This window comes from Serinus canaria, chromosome 4 (assembly GCF_022539315.1).
Source record: "Serinus canaria isolate serCan28SL12 chromosome 4, serCan2020, whole genome shotgun sequence".
Lineage (NCBI taxonomy): Eukaryota > Metazoa > Chordata > Aves > Passeriformes > Fringillidae > Serinus > Serinus canaria.
Genome location: NC_066317.1, coordinates 31,793,064 through 31,812,204, shown reverse-complemented (window position 1 = coordinate 31,812,204; position 19,141 = coordinate 31,793,064).

Genomic DNA, 19,141 nt, shown 5'->3' with positions numbered 1-19,141 from the left:
GGGGAAGTTTGGACTGAATATTATGAAAAATATTATTCACTGAAATGGCTGTCAAGCCTCAGAAAATGTTGTCCACGGAAGTGCTGAAATCACCATCCCTGGAAATGTTCAAAAAGATGTGGATGTGGCATCTTGGGACATGGTCAGTAGTGGACTTGGCAGTGCTGGCTTGGACGCAAGAATCTTAAAAGTCTCTTCCAGCCTTGAGTTTTCTATAGTTCTGTAGCACCATGGCAATCTTTATATTGTTCCAGCATAACCCAGATGCAGGAAGTGCAATGAATTTTAACAGAATAGACAAAAAATTCAGATGGAAAGATGATACATTTTTGAATTTTAACACTAAGTCTAAACAAAAGTGTTTTAGCAATTTCCTTAGCAAGTAATAGTAGTGCTAGCCTCTCTCTGCTATTAGCTTTGCTGAACATAGCAAACTGTGAGGGAGCAGAGGTCATCAGAGATGTGAGTTTTGATTAATTATAATGGTCAGTCTTGGTCTTGACATCCTTCACAGTCCAGGTCACTTGATATACCTTTTTTTACTGTGTACAAGCAGAGAATACAAGCAGTTTCTAAACAACAGGCTTACAAAGCACTTGGTTTTTGGGAAATGTGCACAGCTGATGAGACTAAGCTAGCTGCTGCCTAAGCATTAATATATTCGTAATTCCTGTGATACCACAAGTGTCTCCACTGCCTAATATTTCATTGGTCATGTGCAGAAGAGTCAGTCTCTAGTCATCCTGGGTTGAGTTGTATGCCTTTGCATATTTGTGTTTTGCTCTTTAATGTCATTAATTTTCCTTTAATATCTGAGCTTAGCTTTGACATAAATTTTGTCTTTCCCACTTAGTTTTGCTCTAGTCTATGTGTCTTCTCAAAGCTTAGCCTAGGTTTGACAACATGAAAAACTTTGCACAACTGTATTCCCTCAAAGTTAGACCTTGCACTAGAGAGAACTGAGTGCTGGAAGGGAGGGTCACACAGACATTTTACGAGCAGCTCTTGTGGGGATATAGGGAGGAAGACAGCAGATGAAGCTTTTCTCCTATTTTGTAATGTTTGCAGAAGTAGAAGAAGCACGAGGTTCAGTAGTGTTAGTATGGAGTTGTAATGAATCTGAGTTGCAATCAAATAAACACATCACCACCCCCTGCTATTTCCATCTCAGAAAAGAATAAGAATGACACTTCCCAGTTTTGCTAAATGATGAGATAATGCAGACAGTAAAGGCACAAAATGCTGGAGCAGGAGCAGAAAAGGGAAGATTGGGACAGAGAAAAGCAAGAGAGGAGAAGTATTTGTATGGATACAACTGTTAGTAGACTTGCATGCATTAGTATGAGTAGCTTAACCTTAGGATCAGTAAGCAGAACTCAAAGACACATTTGAGTATGGAGTAAAGAGAAGGGAGACAAAGAAACTAACATTTTAATTTTTGGTATGTAAGAAAACAAGTACAATTAAACAGATGAAATTTAGATAGCAAAAAGATGAACTCAGTATAGAAGTGTTCTGAAGACAAAGGAGAGAAATGAAATAAGGACCTGGTAATAGTGAAGCTCTATAAGGATTTACAACCTATAATATCGAAGAAATAACTTTGTTTCTCCATATTTCTCTGTTAGAAAAATTCTGATACTTGTTTACATAAGTATATGGGTCTACTGATGAAAGAAATGTGCTGATTTCCTTGGATTAAAAAATAAATAAATGCCTGGATCAAGCTTTAAAGACTTAATAAATGAAGCTGTTTTCTCTGTTTTCCACCTATTTAAGTAAGCATTCTTTGTCAGTCATTGCTGCCCAATTGTCTCTCTTATAGTTGCAATATCTATCATACAAATCACAGGACTGTGATGTTGTCTGGTTAGCATCATTTATGGCTAAAGGGGCACAGCAATTCTTGCCACTACATAAACAGCGAAGGACATAATTTTTTCAAATAGATGTTAAAATCTGCTTCCACTCTATCAGTGGTGTCAAGATGTCTCAGAAGAAATGTCAGCACGTGTCATGGCTGATTTTCCTTTTAGTCACTATATTGTTGTAGGCCACTTGAATGTGTGCTTCTTATTTATGGCTACACACAGGATGTCACAGAAGTGGTGTCTGAATGTTATCATGGCAGAACAGATTTGTAACTTCTTCATCCAGAAAATCACACTAAAATAAACACAACATAGTAAACTTTCACCAAGAAGGCTTTTCATGGCCAAATGTTAGGAGTGTGCTTTCAAGTAAGTTTCTATGTATTATCATCTGTATCATGGAAATTTCTGTCTTTGTTGATGGAATTCACATGATATTTCTTCTAAGTTCCCCAGTATTAAGACCAGTTGCCCAAAGATTATAGAGGTAAGAAATGGAAAATGTCCAACAGCACTAAACAGACTGCAGGATTTGGCATTGAGCAACGAATGCTCTCTATGGAAGAGGAATTCTGAACATAAGCATTTGAATAGAAGTCCTTTAGAATGATTAATGTTATTGGAGGGTTTATCTAAAAGGCAGCAGCACCAGTAATCTATTTGTCATTCATTTTCCTACAATTTATAAAATTATTACCTTCTTGGACTATTACCTACTTCTCCGTGTAATCATAAAAATTTATGATATAAACCTTTCAATTGCTTGTGTAGGAAAAAATACTGAGTAACAATAAAATATAATAAAATATGGGTTGTGAAGAGAGTAGAAGCTATAGCCTTATTTTTAAAGATCTTTTTATTTTCAATGAAGGTTTTGTCATATTGAGTAAATTGTCTGCTTCAGTTTAACACTATGAGGTCTGTCATGTAGCTCTGTTCTTATCTGCATATTGAATGAAGCAAAACAACTGTATCATCTAAATATATACTGCATCATAACAAGGCCTTTTAAGCCCTATGAATTCCATAGAGGTGAATTTTTAAACTGCAATGAAAAAAATAATCTACTTGGTTTTGGGTTTTTTTTTTTTTTTGGGGGGGGGAGGTTTTGTATGATTTCTGATTTGATTTTTTTGCTTTGGGTTTGGGTTTTTTTGAGGGAGGCAGGAAGGGGTGTTTTGGTTGGTTTGGTGTTTTTGTTTTTTGGTTTTTTTTTTTTTTGTGTTTTTTTTTTTTTTTTTTTTTTGTTTTTTGTTTTTTTTTTGTGGAATTACTGTATCTGCATGTTTGCTGACAACCTGTAAAAAGCTAGTATTTTAAAAGAAGAAAAATGCAGAACATAGGGGTATCTTTCTCATGTTAACTTGTCCTTTCAGTGTTTTGGAATGGGGGGAAGACAAATGAAAGTAATAAAATATGGATGGTGTTAATGGGCCTTTACTGAATGCAGGTGCTAATATAATAGAAGCACTCAACATATTTTTTGAGATAACTTGCCCAAAGGTACTCTTGGAAAGAGCTCTTCAGAAATTTTTGTATCACATGAAATTATTTTAGTTTCAAAATCAGTAAAAATTGATTAACATTCAAGTATTAAGTTAATTCTCTCTGGTTCTCAGCTTAGTTTTTATTTCCCAGTCCTACATAGCCAGATTTTCTGCAGCTCTTAAATGGTGAATTAATTAAAGCTATCTTTGTTTTACTGCATGAATTTCCAGAGTGGTAGTATACAAATATATTTTTTATCAATATAATTGCTGATACCACTGTCTGTTGGAAAATAGATTGGTATTCTTGTGCTGTCTTCTGTATAGTTGCATTGTGATACTTCTTTTAAAACCAAGAAAAATAATGAAATAAATTTCCTATTATAGATTATAGAATATTTATTTTAGCAACAAAACCTATTGATACAATCCTTTAGAACAATATGGGAGTGCAGAATAGTCCTGCACATAACTCTGCACCCAGCATGTTGTGTAGGTGTTTCATAAAATCTCTAATGTATAATCCTAAATTTCTTCTTCAGATATGGCTACAAAAACAAAACCATGTTGGCAGTGAAATAATTTTTACATTATTTTTTGAAAAATCAAGGTAAGAAACAAAACTTAAATTTCAGCGAGTAGGATTAAGGAAGGAAACATTAGTATAGGGGTCAAATTGAGATTATGACCTTTGGACACCCTGTGCATATTTTTGTTCTCTTGCATATAAGTATTTAGGAAAGGGACAATGTGTAAAAATAAGTGGGAATTTGGCTTTTGTATTTCTGGCAGATCTTTCATAGACAAGGCATACTTTGACCAAGGAGAGTTTAAAAAAATCTATCTAGCAAAGACCTTACAATGATCAAAAAGAAAACAAAGCCAAAAATAGTCAGAATAGGGGCAATGCATCACAAAAACTTCATTTCCTCTCAAACCACGACAGTCAGATACCTGGTGTCTGAAACAGCTAGGATTTATCCCTTCTGGCTAATGGACAATCACAGTGATTGAAAAATTTTGTGCACCTTCAGTGGTTTAGCAGTCTCAAACTGGACTGCATTGATGCACAGACTTTAATAAATCTCAGTGCTCCAGAATAACTTGGCAAAATCAGGTAATAACAATGGTTTTCTCCCCTCAGGATGCTTCTTGCAGCCTGCTTAGAGAAATAAAATCGTTGGTGGTGGTATAAAGGACACAGGGCTCCCTAAAACTGTGTGAGCTGGTGTGTTGCTGCTATGAAAGGAACCAAAAATAGAAATTTTTAAAACTAGAAAGACCTATAAAGCAAAGCATGTGACATCTTAGAATCTTCTATACAGATCATTTAGCAGACTTCACTGATACACCAATAGTTTTCAGCCTCAGCAATCATCTCCTCAGCCATGACTTGTAAAATAAATGAGAGTTTGTCATGAGGGACCTGTGTGAGCAGATTGACATCTCTGGAAAGTATTGGTTTATCTTTTCCAGTCAGAAAGTGAAATAAAATTAAAAATTCAAAGCCATAGGCTCTCTTAGGATGCAGTACAGTGTAGAACTCTTTCTTCACACTTTTTTTTGAGCTCTTAGTTTTTTACTACCCATAATGGACTGCTTCCATTCAGATAAATTAGCTAGATACACATGAGTGATAACTGATACTGGCATTTGGGATGTGTGAAATGTTCATTAGTACTTTCAAAATCATGTTAATTAAATTCTCCTTTCCATGAAAAATTAAATATTAGGTGTTTCATTAAAAAAAAATTAAAAGTTTTTGCCATGAGAGATTTTATTTGTTCTAGAACAAGAATTTCTTTTAATTTTTCAATTTTGATTTCTGAAGAAAGTTGAAGATAATAGGATTTGTTGATATTACTCATTTATTTGTCAAACTACCTGAAGCTAGCTCTAATTTGGGGGGATTGCATTGTTGAGAACTGAACAAACAGCTGTAAAAATGTTAAGCTTTTAATTTAAAAGATAAAATTGAATTTTGGATTTCATGCTGTTAATAGAAATACTTTTAATTTTTCTTAATCTTTCTATTTTATCATCAGTACTTTCTTGGAAAGAAGATTGTATAGAAGGTTGACAAAATCTGAAATCTTTTTAACATGTGTTGCAAAAACTTGGTGTTTACAAACAAGGTAATCATGTAGTGCATTGAAACCTCTTTATAAATTATTTCTGTGTGCTTTCTATAGTAGGGCAAACAAGTAACTGAATTGATGTGTCTCAGAGATCATAAATACAGAAGTACTCAGTAGCTGTGGGAGCTTTGGCTTTCTCCCTTTCCTGGCTCATGCCCTGTATCCTCCACCATCAGCACACTGCAGCTACAAGCTCTCTTCCCTATTCCCCAAAAATTCCTCCCCTATGCTCCCCTGCAGCCTTTATGAATGAAGAAAATATGTAATTTCCTACACATTTGCATCTCCCTACTTAGTACCCACTACATCTTGATGGCTCTCTTCCTCCCAGCTCTAGGCCACTGGAATTTATAATCTAATAATGTTAAAAAAAAAAAAAAAGAGCTACTGGTCAGGGGTCCAGTTCACTTTTTAATATGGGCATTTATCAGCTATTACAGAAAAATAAACAAATTATTGCAAGAGATCAGTCTGACTTCCAAACTGCAGAAAGAAATCTAGGAGGCAAATGGGAAAAGGATGGAAAAACAAATTTGCTGTAAATCACCAGATGGTGAAAAACTACAGGTAACAAATTTCCTCCTTGAAAGTCATTGTGAAACTAAATAATAGGCAGCTTAAAGTTGCATCACAGCTTTCCCCCCTTGCCATTTAAATTAGGTCCTTTTATTTCACCTTCTCACTGCTATTTAAATCACAAATGGTGAAAGGAAACATTTCTGGAGAAGGGGAACATAGTAAGGAACTACCCATGCTGGTGCTGCAGCACTCTAGTCTGGAAGGTAAAGCAGTGTGTTTGCCTAGCTGTGGAAGGGTTGGTTGAATTTTAGTGGATCATTTGGGAGTTGGTTCCCTTTCATGTAACACAGAAAAGGGAAAAATAAAGGAGATACCAGAAACTGCTTTCAGTCTATCATTCAAGTGGTTCCTGTATATTAAAACATTCAGAATTTCCCTTTCTTAAACTATAAAATTATGTAGCACTTTAACTCCCACAGCCTTCCTAATTTACTTCATCAGCTTATGTTTTATGTTTCTTTTCACTTATTTCTATTACTGCAATTTTGAATTGAATTTAATTTGGAGCAACCTCTTGTGGAGCACTCTTCCTTAAATTGAAGTAATGTGTTCTTTGTTAATGGTTGCAGTCAGATCAGTATGTCTGTAAGGAATTTGCCAAAGATTAGTTTATCTCTATATTGAATATTAGCCTTGCTTGAGTTAACAACCATCACTCTTTTTCCCATGCAAGGAGTGCAGTCAATAAACTGTTCTCATAGTCAGGTTTTGTTTACATGAGAACTACAGGTCTTTCTTTGTTCCCTAATTGCCTTGAATGCTTTGTTTTATACAAATCTGTTTTCAGAAGTTGCCATTGTAACAAAACAAGTATTTATTCAAGTGTGGATAGGAGTGATATAATTCACTGTGAAGGTTATTCTAAACAATGAACAATTTCAACTCACTTTGAATCACCAACAAAGAATTTAATTCTATTACTGAAAAGGTAAGTTCACAGTGTACCTTGACCACTTATACTGTTTACTTTCCAAATATCTTAACCAGAGAAAATTTAAGCCTTTTCTTGTAATTATTTCTGCAAGAAGACATATATTTCAAACAAATATAGTTTGTAGTTAGATCTGCTGAATTAATAATATAAATGAAAATTTTGGAATGGCCATCAGTTTTTCTTCACTGAAGATGCAGACCCAGTTACCCTTATTTCTAGACAAGATGCTTTTATAGGTCAGTATTGAGGTGCAGTGGTGCAGCACAAGGCAGAGTTAACAGAATAATAAAAGGTTTTTTCCTCTGGAATTTCATTAGAAAGAAAAGGATTATTATGGAATTCTTGAAGTCTCAGCGTCAAATATAGAGATAAATGGAGAAATAAGGAATCCAAACAAAATGCTTTCTAGCAATTTTTAGTATGTAAGGACTGATTTTCTTAGGCTTTGCAGCTAGAGGTTTTAATGTCTCATATGATTGTTGCATTTCAGCTGAAGGTCTGAACTTTTCTGGTGTGGTTTCTTCTTTTTTATGATTTGCCTTTTTTAGGGGAAAAATAGTATTTTTGTTGTTGTTTATATACTCTCTTTGATTTTTCTGGTGCTTTTAAGCCATTAAACTCGTTTTTAGATAACATTAGAGCTAAGTTATGGTCATAATGATGGTACAATGATAAAATCCCCCAGCTACTGATTCTGGTGATATTTGTACTTTTGTTCACTGCACTGTTTGAAAACGATTCATTATTGCCTCAGGCTACAGTTAGTAAGTAAAAGGTCTCAGTTAAATGAAAACTGATGGGCAAAGGTGGAAGAGTTTTGGCTGAGAGGAAGTTTCAGTTTTACCCCAGTAAAACCTGTCTTCTAGAGACCAAAATGTTTCTTCAGTTGTGAGTGAAAGGAGAGACATAGATAACAATAAGTGAAATACTGTAAATACTTGGTGGAGACCAGAGCTAGGACTTTATTGAACCCAAGCTGAAATCTGGATGTTCTTTCTCCTCATTTCACTCAGTAAACAAAAATGCTACATTTCCCAGAGTAAAATTGAATTCCTGCAAGAAGAGAAAAACCAACAGCAGAAAATGTAACTCTTTGTACACCTGCTATTTTTACTGGAAACTGCTATTTGTAGAGCACAAGGGAAAGGGAATATAAAAAAAGTGAAATAAATGAAAACATCATGACTAATACCTTCAAATACTAAAATGGATTACATTCAGGACAGGAGAGATTTCTAAAGCCTCATATTTCAAAAAGGTTGTTGCTCCCAGGCAGATACTGGAATAGCTCTTTCAGGATGTCTTCTTATGGTTGAAATTTCTTAGTACTTCTGGGGACTGGGGCTTTGCTTGCTCATTTGGTTCAGGAAAAAAAACATTGCAGCTATCTGTTAACTATTGAAACTGAGTGAATATAAAACACAAAATACAGGAAATACTATTTGACTTCAAATAATAAGGGTAAAATTTAAAAAAAGCTTAAGGGACTTGTAGTTGCAGAGTTGAAAACACAGGCAATTACTTAGTATAATTGAAAAGTGGCAAGTTCTGATTAGGTTACTCCAGAAGTTTTCCATTTCTGAAGGCCCCATGAGCAAATAATTTCAGATTACTTAAGGCTTTGATTCCACTTTATCAAGAGAAGAGAGATTTATAGAGGATCTGGGTGATTTGCCTAGAGAATCTAGTGGCAATTAATAAAAGATGAGACACCTAGCTGAAGCTTTTCTCTTTTTATGCATTTCCTAAATGTGCTATGATTAAAATGAATAACTGAAATCCAGTGATATGTTTCCTTTTGCCTAAGCTTGTGCATGTGACATCCAGGTACCTAGATTAGGCTTGTCATGGAAATCTCTCTAAGCAGTTGTGAGAGGGAGGTCCAAGCCAGAAGCAATCCATCCCATCTAAGTAAGTTCAGTGACAGTAATTTTCTTCTGAAAGTGAGGCTTAGTCTTCTCTACTCTGGTGCAGTTATCTTTTAATCAGCTGAATCCCTCCTAAGTGACTATTTTGCTGCACTAAGCTGCTGACTATTTAAGAGGATTATAATGTATTTGTGGATAGTTCTCATTTAAGTGTTCTTATACTCAATTTTTCTGAAGTGATTTAGAATAAATTACTTCTGATCAGTTGTAAAATATGTTGACAGGTTTACAAAGACTTGCATGTTGAAAATTTACATGTAATGAAGAAGGATACTACAACTGATTAAAAATTTGTCACTTTGAAAAATTGATAATGGAGTACTTTTTTTGAAAATAGGAAAGTCATGAGAGGGGTGCAAGTAGATCAAAAAAAAACCAACCCTCCATTTTTTTCTCTCACTCCTATGATAAAGAACACCAGCTGATCAGTGAATTTAGGTTGTGAATTCCTTATACATATAAATTAGAAAGAGTTTTTAGTACTCAATGCTGCATCTTGCAACAAAATGTGTTAGCTAAAATGTCTGGTTGTAGCTCTCAAATTCTTAGCTGCAATGTAAGCTGACCAAATCAGTCTTTGGTTATGCTGTGCAGTCAGTAAAATTTTGGGTTTGGAATTTTTCTGTTTTCTGGTACCTAGGTTTGAGGCTGAAGGCAGTTGCAATCAACAAAATTAAATTAGTGTTATGTTCAAATTTGAATGTGTTCATATATTTTTTTCATTTATAAACTAATTTGCAGAAGTGCCACAGCTATGATCCCAGAATAATAATTTTAAATTACAAAGGTACTTTAAAGACTAGCTTCGTTGAAAACATACAATACTATCTTTTTAACTTTTTCTGTAATTTAGTAGGGGGAAAATATACACAGCTCCTTTTCCTTCTAGTTTTTATTTTAAAAAGGATGTATTCATGTGTTGTTTTCACTCAGTTTCACTCTAGATACATTTAATCAGTTGAGTCAAAGTATGCTAAAAAAAGAGGGAGAAGAGTGCAATGGCATTTTTATCATGTTCTTTAATATGATGTTTGAAACTAGTGCCTGTTCACTTAGTCTGTGAAGATTAAGTTCCAGCCTGAGTTTGTTGCCCAGCATTTTGCACTAAGACAATGGGTAGAATTATTAATTTCTTTGGAGGGATGTGGGGGCAAGGTGCACAGAAGAAAACCCAACAAACCAAAGAAACCAATGAAATTTGAATTCCTTATAGTGACAGCCACTGAGCACCTTCCCTTCTCCTGTTTCATGAATGGAAGATACAATAGCTCGAACTTACGTCTTTCTTTGCTGCAGCATTTAAAGTTCTCCCATGTTGAGACCCTTAGAAAAGAAAGCAATCCAGACATAGATTTTAAATGTTCAAAGTGTAGAAATTGTTTCCTGTTTTCAAACTTCTTGTTTTCCTGAACTTGCATTCCCCCTCCTTGTATTTGGGGCAGAAATCACAGCTTATATCTCAAGAGGCATTATGGTAATTCCCAAGGCTTCAGTTTTGCTATACATTATCATTTTATGGATGTCACAGAAACTTTACCAGTAACAAAGAATGAACACATTGAAATAGTAGGTAAAGGTGATTTAGATTTTTTTGGGGTTTTTTTTTTTTTCCCAGTTTACTTTTAGATTGAAATGGATGATTTGTATTTCTTTTTGTGACAAGTTGGTGATAAACTCTAATAGCTCTTTCGGAGAGCTGTGCTAGGCATGAATAGAATTAAATAAATCCAGGAACTGTAACAAAGCCTGATGGGAACAATATATTATTGCATTACTAGTCTGCTGTTTCTAGGCTTAGCCTTTGGTTTATATTTGTCTGCTTTAAGTGACACTTTATTAGTTGCTTTTTCATGTTATAGGAGTCAGTTTGGTTATTATGAAATAACACCAATGTCCATAGGTATCTTATTAATTTTGTTATTTATTATCAGTTTTGACAAAAAACCAATAAAAAATAGGTGGCTAAAGAATGAAAACTGTGAAGTAATCTTTTTTCCTTCAACAGAAGTTCTTCGTATTCATATACTGTGATATTTTTATTCATTTCTAAAGTTTGGGGAAGAAGAAAACAAATAAAACATTTTAAGCTAACCATGAATTCAGAAAGCACCAAAATTAGGAAACACTAAAGTTACTTATAGCATGAAGATGGAAAAATATTTTGAAATGGTATCAGAGAAAAAAATAAGCATCAACACTGGGTCAAAATAATTAAAATTTAATTTTAATAATCTAATACAAAACATAAAATAATGTTTGCATCTATGGACCACAGGTTTTGCCCAATCTGTATGTAAATAGACCATTTATTTTTTGGTGAAAATACTTAAAATTGAGAAGGGAAATCTGATGATACATAATTTTTGAGGCTATGTTGATACTCACATGGCTTTGAAAAATTAGAGGTAGGAGATAATCAGACTGCTAGAGGTTTAGCTGACATATAGGAGTTGTTTGTGTGTGTAAGTTGGGGTTTTATCCCTGTATGAAGAGCATAAGAAATGTCAATGCCTAATCATAAAAATACAATTTAATTTAACAAGAAATATACTTCATTAAAAAAGAGTCGAAAGCATTTTTAAGATATCCCACTGATTACACAGTACATTAATATAATATCTGCTTTTTCATGCATTTGTTTGGGTTACATCATAATTAGTGCAGCAGAACTCAGAACTCGGACTCTGCATCACTGACTACAGGAAATTGTTTCCTTCCCAGAACTGTCTTATATTTTTTCCTTCCCAGAACTGTCTTATATTTTCACTCAGGTTCCAGATGTAAAAGGGAAGGGCATCACTTAAATAAGTGAAAACTCAAACCAAGTCACCTCTACTGAGGTAGTGGGTTTTATTCAGTTTGGGGTTTTTTAAAGAGCAACAGAAGGTTTTATCTTCTCAGTTACCCCATGCATTTTACTCTCTGACCACTTCTTCCTGCATTACAACCATGCTTTAATTCCTCTTCACCAATGTCCACAAATTTCTTCCCTTGCCATCATCCCAGGTCTTTCCTTGTTGCATGTCTGTTGCATTTGCCTTTACTGTAAATTGGTGCTGTGAAATCTGTTGCCTTGTGTTAGATGTGACACTTGCAGAGGTTGCTCTTTGGAATTCTGCAATTTCAGAAATCCCTTACAAAATATAGGAAGAAGGAAATCAAAAAGTAGCATTCTTCTTTTACTGAAGATGAGGTGGCTCCATGTGGATATCGAAGTACTAGCACTGGTCAGGTATTGCATCCTTCACTTCAGAGAATAATGCTGAACTAATTCTCTCTTGGTTCTCATTGTCATAAGGACTGTGGGTCTCTTACATGTTTTCTTGTTATCACTTTTGTATTGTCTTTGTACCTGACCATTTCAAATTTATTGGATATATTCTTGTTCTCATTTATAGCCTGTAAATCAACTTCCACACAGCAGTGAAGACTGCATTTCTTTAATCACCAGTAAATAACCTCTTTGGATTGTGTTTTTACTCAGAGACCTCTCCTGACCTTCTATTATTAGGGATTTCTGCTGAACTAGAATTATTCTTGTCTTTCTGAAGACCCAGTAAATAGAATCCCATGTTTACTTTCAGTAGGATTAACTCCATCTCATTTTTATCCTTTTGTTACCCTCCTGCTCCCCCTTTCTCCCCCCTTCTTTTTAGCCCCCACTATCCAATATTTTTGAAGTAATTCTGGCAATAAGAATTGATATTAAGTATCTCTCAAAAAAGGGTTTAGAATGAGAATGTCAGCAGAGTGTCAGAGGAAGGATGTCCCCCACAGAAAGCTGCTTGCCTGACCCCCAGAGCACTGCTGTCATTGAACACAACCTGTGACATATGGACACACTGCTTCACTTAAATGCTGGGGGAATAAGACATCTTTAGACAAAATAAGAATATGGTCTGTTCATGATGTAGAGGTTTTACACTATTCTTTAGGTTTAATGTATTCTTTAGTCATTTCCACAGATAAGCAATACAGAAACTTGATTATTAAAAGCAATGATCTCCTTTATTATTTTGTTGTAATTTATTGAACAGTTTTCAGTAGCAGTTAATGGGAGAAGGCAAACAGTGGCTCTCAGAAAACTTGAAATTTAGTTATACTAGGCTCCTTTTACAGTCCTTTAGTTTTGATGTATGCTAAATTCCATGACAAAGAGCAAAATGCATTTGTAGAATTGAATCTCCATATTAGCATAAACATAACAATAACTGCAGAAGCATAGCCACAAAATGTTAGCAGTATCCTGGTTTATTTTTCCTCTCTCCACTGAATATATGTGTTAAAGGTAGTTGCATTATTATAGAGGAAAGTAATTGCTTACATTTTGCTCTCTATGATGTTCTCCATGAACACTAATCAGTCTCAGGGAAACTCACTGTTCTCTGCCTGATCTGAAGCAGAGAGAATGAAATACTCATTAGATGTGCATTATCTACATTGTTCAATACAATAACTGTTGGGAAGCAGGCAAAGAGGAAGCAATGGTGTTTTCCTACAGTCCTTTGTACAGTTAAAATAGCTTAAAAAGGAAATACAAAAGACATGGTTCTCAGGAAGCCTTGGATTTTATCTGCACTGCAGTGCTGCACTGCTTGAGCTTCTGATTCTGATGACACTGCCATAATGTGGTCTTAAAAGTAGTTCTTGTTATGACAAACAATGTAATGCAGCATTGATAAGCTATGCAGCCATTTTATAATTCTTTAAAATTGTTCTTTTATAATTCTTTAATTTCATTTTTTATTAGGTTAGGTGCTACATGGATTAGCTACGTGGTTGAGCAAAGCAAAGACTAATAGCTGGAACAGATTTTCAGAGCCTCCTGTTTTCTTGTGATCATCAACAGAAATGCTTGTGTAATTTGACATGTTGATAGTAGGTGGACATCAGTGTCGTGTCTAACAATCCAAAGTTGGCTTTTTCCCTGCTGTATAAACCAGAGTTTGGGAAAACTGGCTGTGTAACTTCCCTTGGGCTGTGATGTGTCTGCTCTCAAGGCAGACCTCTGACAGCTGACAGCTGCTTGGAGGTGTCTCTTGCTTCATCAGGGCTGCTCTGGATAAATTACTGGGACTATGGTTTTTGGGTTTTTTCCTTCTCTAGGAGCCTTAGTCCAACATCTTCCAACTGTTTTCAGAAAATGGTCACTGACGTGCAGGGAATGTGACATTTTCAGTTAACACCACATGGCCAGGTCACCATGCAGGGCATTGTGCTGTCAGCTATGTTAAACTAGGGTAACGCTTCCTTCAAATTTTACCCAGGACCAGTGGAAATGATAATTTTTTTCCTGCCCTTATGGTGATGGTGCAATAGACAGTTAATATGATGTATTGGAGCTTTATAGGTCCTGTTGACTGCAAGTAGTGGAATATAATGTGAACACTGGGAACTTAGCATCCTGAATATTAAGAGTTTTCATGTATAGGAAGAATAAAACCATGGGAAAGTGTGGCATCTTCACAAGTAGGAAAAGAAAATCAAAATAAAACCCTTTACATAAAAGATGTTCTTGGGGAGGGTGAGACTATTGACAAATGACTGCCTTTATTTATGACACCAAAAAGTAGAGTTAGTAGGATCTTCTTTGGCATGAATAATGGCTGTGACATTGGCAAAGAAACATAATCATGTCATAGTGGACATGTTGATTTAGATTGCTTCTTTATAAAAAATCTATAGAATTTATACTGTGAAAAGTGCAGCAGGTTTGATAAATGGTTCTCTTTTGTACCCTTCAACTTTAATAATTTAAAACGTGAAATTCTCAGTAAATTAAGTCAGTGATTACTAGAATATGTTCTAGTTGAGTGAATTTAATTAACAGTTGTTATTGTAGTAAAGCAATGTCAGGAGTCTGTGAAACATCATGATAAGGAATTTGCATCAGTTGTCTGTTTCAATCACTCAGCAACAATATAAAAGTGGCTATGTTTTCAAAATCTCAGAAATGCCTAATCCTGGTTTTCAAGGTGTTTTATTAGAAAAGGATTTTGCTGTTGCTCTGAGAACCTGTATTGAAATGCCTTCAGTCCAAAACTTCTGTGAGCAAGGCTGAAATAGTCTATGAACTTCACCCTCCCCATCATTTTCACAGAAAGCCTCTATATGTCTGTTATTTTAACCATTGCATTGGCAAGTTTCTTACAAAAAGCAGCAATGTGATCATTTATTTATGCACCATGCAGTTTCCTGAAACATTCCTGGGTGAAGAAGTACCTATGTAATGGTAATTTGGAGGGTTGGTTTAGAATACTTCTCTTATTGGGCTATATTAAGAAAGTTTTTTATTTGTTTGCTTGTGGTTTTTTTTTGTTTTTTTTTTTTTTTTTTTTTTTTTTTTTTTTTTTTGTTTTTGTGTTTTTTTTTTTTTTTTTTTGTTTGATAAAGGTTTCCTCTAGAAAAAATTGAGAAAATTCCAGAATTATATATTTTGAATATTCTGTTGCATTACATGTGTGTGGACATCTTCACCTCCCATCTCTGGGTAAGAGAGGAAAATAGAGATAAAGTGAGGTCTTCCACAAGACTAAATTTTCTTGGTCATCTTTGCCTGCTATCTATCTCCATAAATCAAGCAGAACAGTAGAAAATTGTGTAACCATTCTGCTTATAGAAACTGAGAGAAACAAACCTTGACCTTTTATTTTCATAGATTTCAGTGATTGCAATATCTATTTGAAACATAGTAACATGAAATAAATGCTCCAATTGCACTGGAGCAGATGATACAGCCCTAGGGGCTGTGGTGTCTGAATGAGCTGGTTTAAGTTTTCAGACAATGAGATTTCTTTAAAATAGAGTTTGGTTCACTTAGTTAAGACATAATGCAAGACTTGGCCAAAATCTTCAGACAAGGAGAAAAAAAAAAAAATGTATTCCTATCTGTGAAAAAATAAAAGTAGTGACATAGAGCTATCTTTTACCTATGTCAAATAATATTTGGGATATGCCATAACAGAAAGCTGGATACTGCCAGCTTTCTGGAGATTGTGGAGATGACCTCCTTTCTGAGTGCCAGGACTCTGCTCAAATGTTCCAAGCAGTCTTGACTTGTCAGCACCCTGGAGAGGTAACACAGCCTCAGGCTTTCCCTGGAATCTCTCTCAAATCAGCCTTCAGATCAAGTATGCAGCATTAAGCTGGCAGGTTAAGTAACTTACTGTGACTTCTCCCAAATTCCAGTAGCACCATGTGAATGGTCTTCTCAAAGTTCAGGTGACTGCAGAAGAAGAAAGAAAACCAAAACAAAAAAGAAAAGCCCCCACCAAAAAAACCTAAAAAAACAAACAAACAAAATAACCAAACAAAACCAAAACCAAAAAAAAAAAAAAAAAAGCCTCACATAAAATAAGCCAAAGCTTTCTGGGTAGTTGATGAAATGTTACAACCACATGCCCATTATTTTGAAGTCATTTTCAGCACAAGGAAGAAAGGGAGCTGGAAGGAGTTCCAGAAAGCTGTAGTAGAAGACTGTTTATTTGCACAGATGCATCTTCCTATACCTTATTCCATATGCTAATGTGGGTGTGTTTTGTTGTTGTGCTTATATATATTCCTTCCAAAATGGGTCCTTATCTGTTAGTGTGGTTTAAGAGTGGCCTGGGACGGGTGACTCTGCCTCCAGGTGCACCAGGCAGACCCCAAGCTCTGCCAGGAAGGCAGTGCAGCCATGGGAGCTGGGCAGTGTGGGCTGGTGGGTGCTGCAGGAGCTTGCAGTGTGTCAGGGTGGGACTGGCCTTTGTGGGGTACCCAGCAGGGGAGGGAGGGCGGAGGAGCCTTTCCCCCATTGTTTTGTGAAAGCCTTTGTACTAGTGAGGGTGGTGCTGCTTTACTGCCACTCTCTCATTCCACTGTGATGGAACACTGCTGTGTTTGTGCTCCAGTGTTACCTGTGTTCAACACACACAATTGATGCTAAAAGGAAGCAAGGCTACAGTCAGATATAGGAGTGCATGTAGATTGCTAGATGACTCATGAGTGACTTTTTCTACTTTAAATCCAGAAGAGTTTTTTGAGTAGCTGCATAAACCTGCTGTGATTACAGCTCAGTTCATGGCAACTTTCATTACAGTTCATGTAACTTTCCATAATACAACCTCAAATTTCAAAATTATGAAGATTGCACCTTTAGATGTTTAAGGCCACTGATCTCATCTTTTGAGGAAAAGAACTGTTTGCTGAAAACTCAGGTTGGAGGGCAATAAATCCTGCAGGAGACAGGAAATTCTTGGTGCTAGGAATAAAACTGAGGGTCTCATTTAGAATAAGTAGCAATAGGGGTGTGCTTTCACCTGCAGAAAGATTAGATCCTTTAAATCAACTTCCTTTCTTAAGGGGTTTTTACGGGTTTGCTAAGAAGCAGAATTCATTCCAGACCATATGAAAACCCTTCCCGTTGTTTTGATGTAAAGCCTTTTGGAGCTTATAAATCACAAATAACTTTGCTGTTTCACTTCATAGCTCCCACTTTCACAGTTCCATGTATTCACTATGTCATTCAAGGTGGATAGGGTTTCATCAATCTTCAAAATGTGCAATGGGATAAATTCCCAGTGTTTAATTTTTCACTGTGCTCAAAACTTCAGTAAAAAAAGAAGAAAAGCAAGACCAAAAACCAGATGATTATTGGAGAATATAAAGAAAGATTTATACTCGTATCCAAAAAAGCAAAATTTAAACTAATAAAAGAGTGTGAATCACTCCTGTATTTAATCTCAACTCAGGGTTTTAAGAAAACCCTTTGGTTTATTAAAAAAAAAAAAAAAAGACAAAGAGCAAATTAATGCCAAATAACAAAGTATTTGCTATGAAGCTTCTTGTATCTCATTTTGGAAAGATGTTTGAATTTTATTTTCTTTTGTTTACTATACTAAATCTTTTTAATCATTTAAATACCCTTCACACTTTAGAGGCAGAGGTTCTGATCAATGATAGAACAAAATTTTGATATAAATACTGAATTTAAATCTGTTAAAAAATTGACTAAACAGGTCACTGATCTATGTCACAAAAAATCCTTCCAAGTTTCCAGAGAAATAGGCACTTATTGTCTTTGCAACTGGAAATAATTTATGTCTTTCAGAGCCTGTTTCTTAGGGAAATAGCTCACTTTTGATAATAAAAGAACTGTGTCTAATTATATTTAGATATGTTATCAAAATGTTCTGTGGCTGTTACCAGCTATCACACTATTCAATCTTCTGAGTAACTTAGAGCTCATTTTGTTCTTCATTATGTGACAGAGCAATATTCATTTTGCCATTATCCTCACACTTCATATACATACTTTGTATATAGTAGTGTAATTTACTGCTAGCAAATAACTGTTGTCTGTAGAGCTTTAATCTTACACATAAAACCAGTCTTGGCAATTTAGTCTTTATACAAGTACCTTCTTAATTCTTAATATCCCTTTAACTATGATGTCAGGAAATGTATAATGGATTTTTTTAGGGAAAAAACCAACCATCAATAGTAAAAAAAATAAGTAATCTCCCTGAAGTTATAATAAGACCTATGCTATGGAGAAGAAGTAAAACAAAAAGGTTGCTATGAGCTTTTCAAAAGGCATATGGTTTCTGAATTTCAATGTGTCATCCAGGGAAAAGTGAGAGAAAAAAAATGTAATGAAGAAAAATGCAGGATAAAAGAGACAGAAATTTATTCTCATCGGTTTTAGGACAAGTGGCTGATGTGATAACTTGCACAACTTCTGTATCTCATCATTTCATCCCATGACATTGGTTTATACTGCCCTTGAGTAATTACACTGGGCTGGTAGCACAGGTGCATTCAGCTGAGAAAAGAAAAAAGTGCAAAATTTGCCCTGTTTCAGGAATATCTAAGAAAATAGTGTCTTGATTTTTCTTTTTTTTTTTTTTAATTTATAAGCTCTCCCAGGCTCTGTCTCAAGCTCCAGAGATTTAAAAAAAACCAACTTTTAAAAAATCTTCTGTGAAATATTTTCATAACATACTGTTATGCCTGTGTCATGGTTTTTGTCCTAAAGGTCCATTTTGTACTCCTGTTTGGGGCCTCTTTTTATGTTTAGTAGAAAGAAAATAAGAAGCTAATCAAAACAGATATTAACCACTTAAACATTATTTATCTTTGTACAAATAAGTGCAATACCTGCCCAAAAGGGTGACTGCAAAATCTTGGAGTGGAACAAATAGAAAAAATATGATCTATCCTCCCT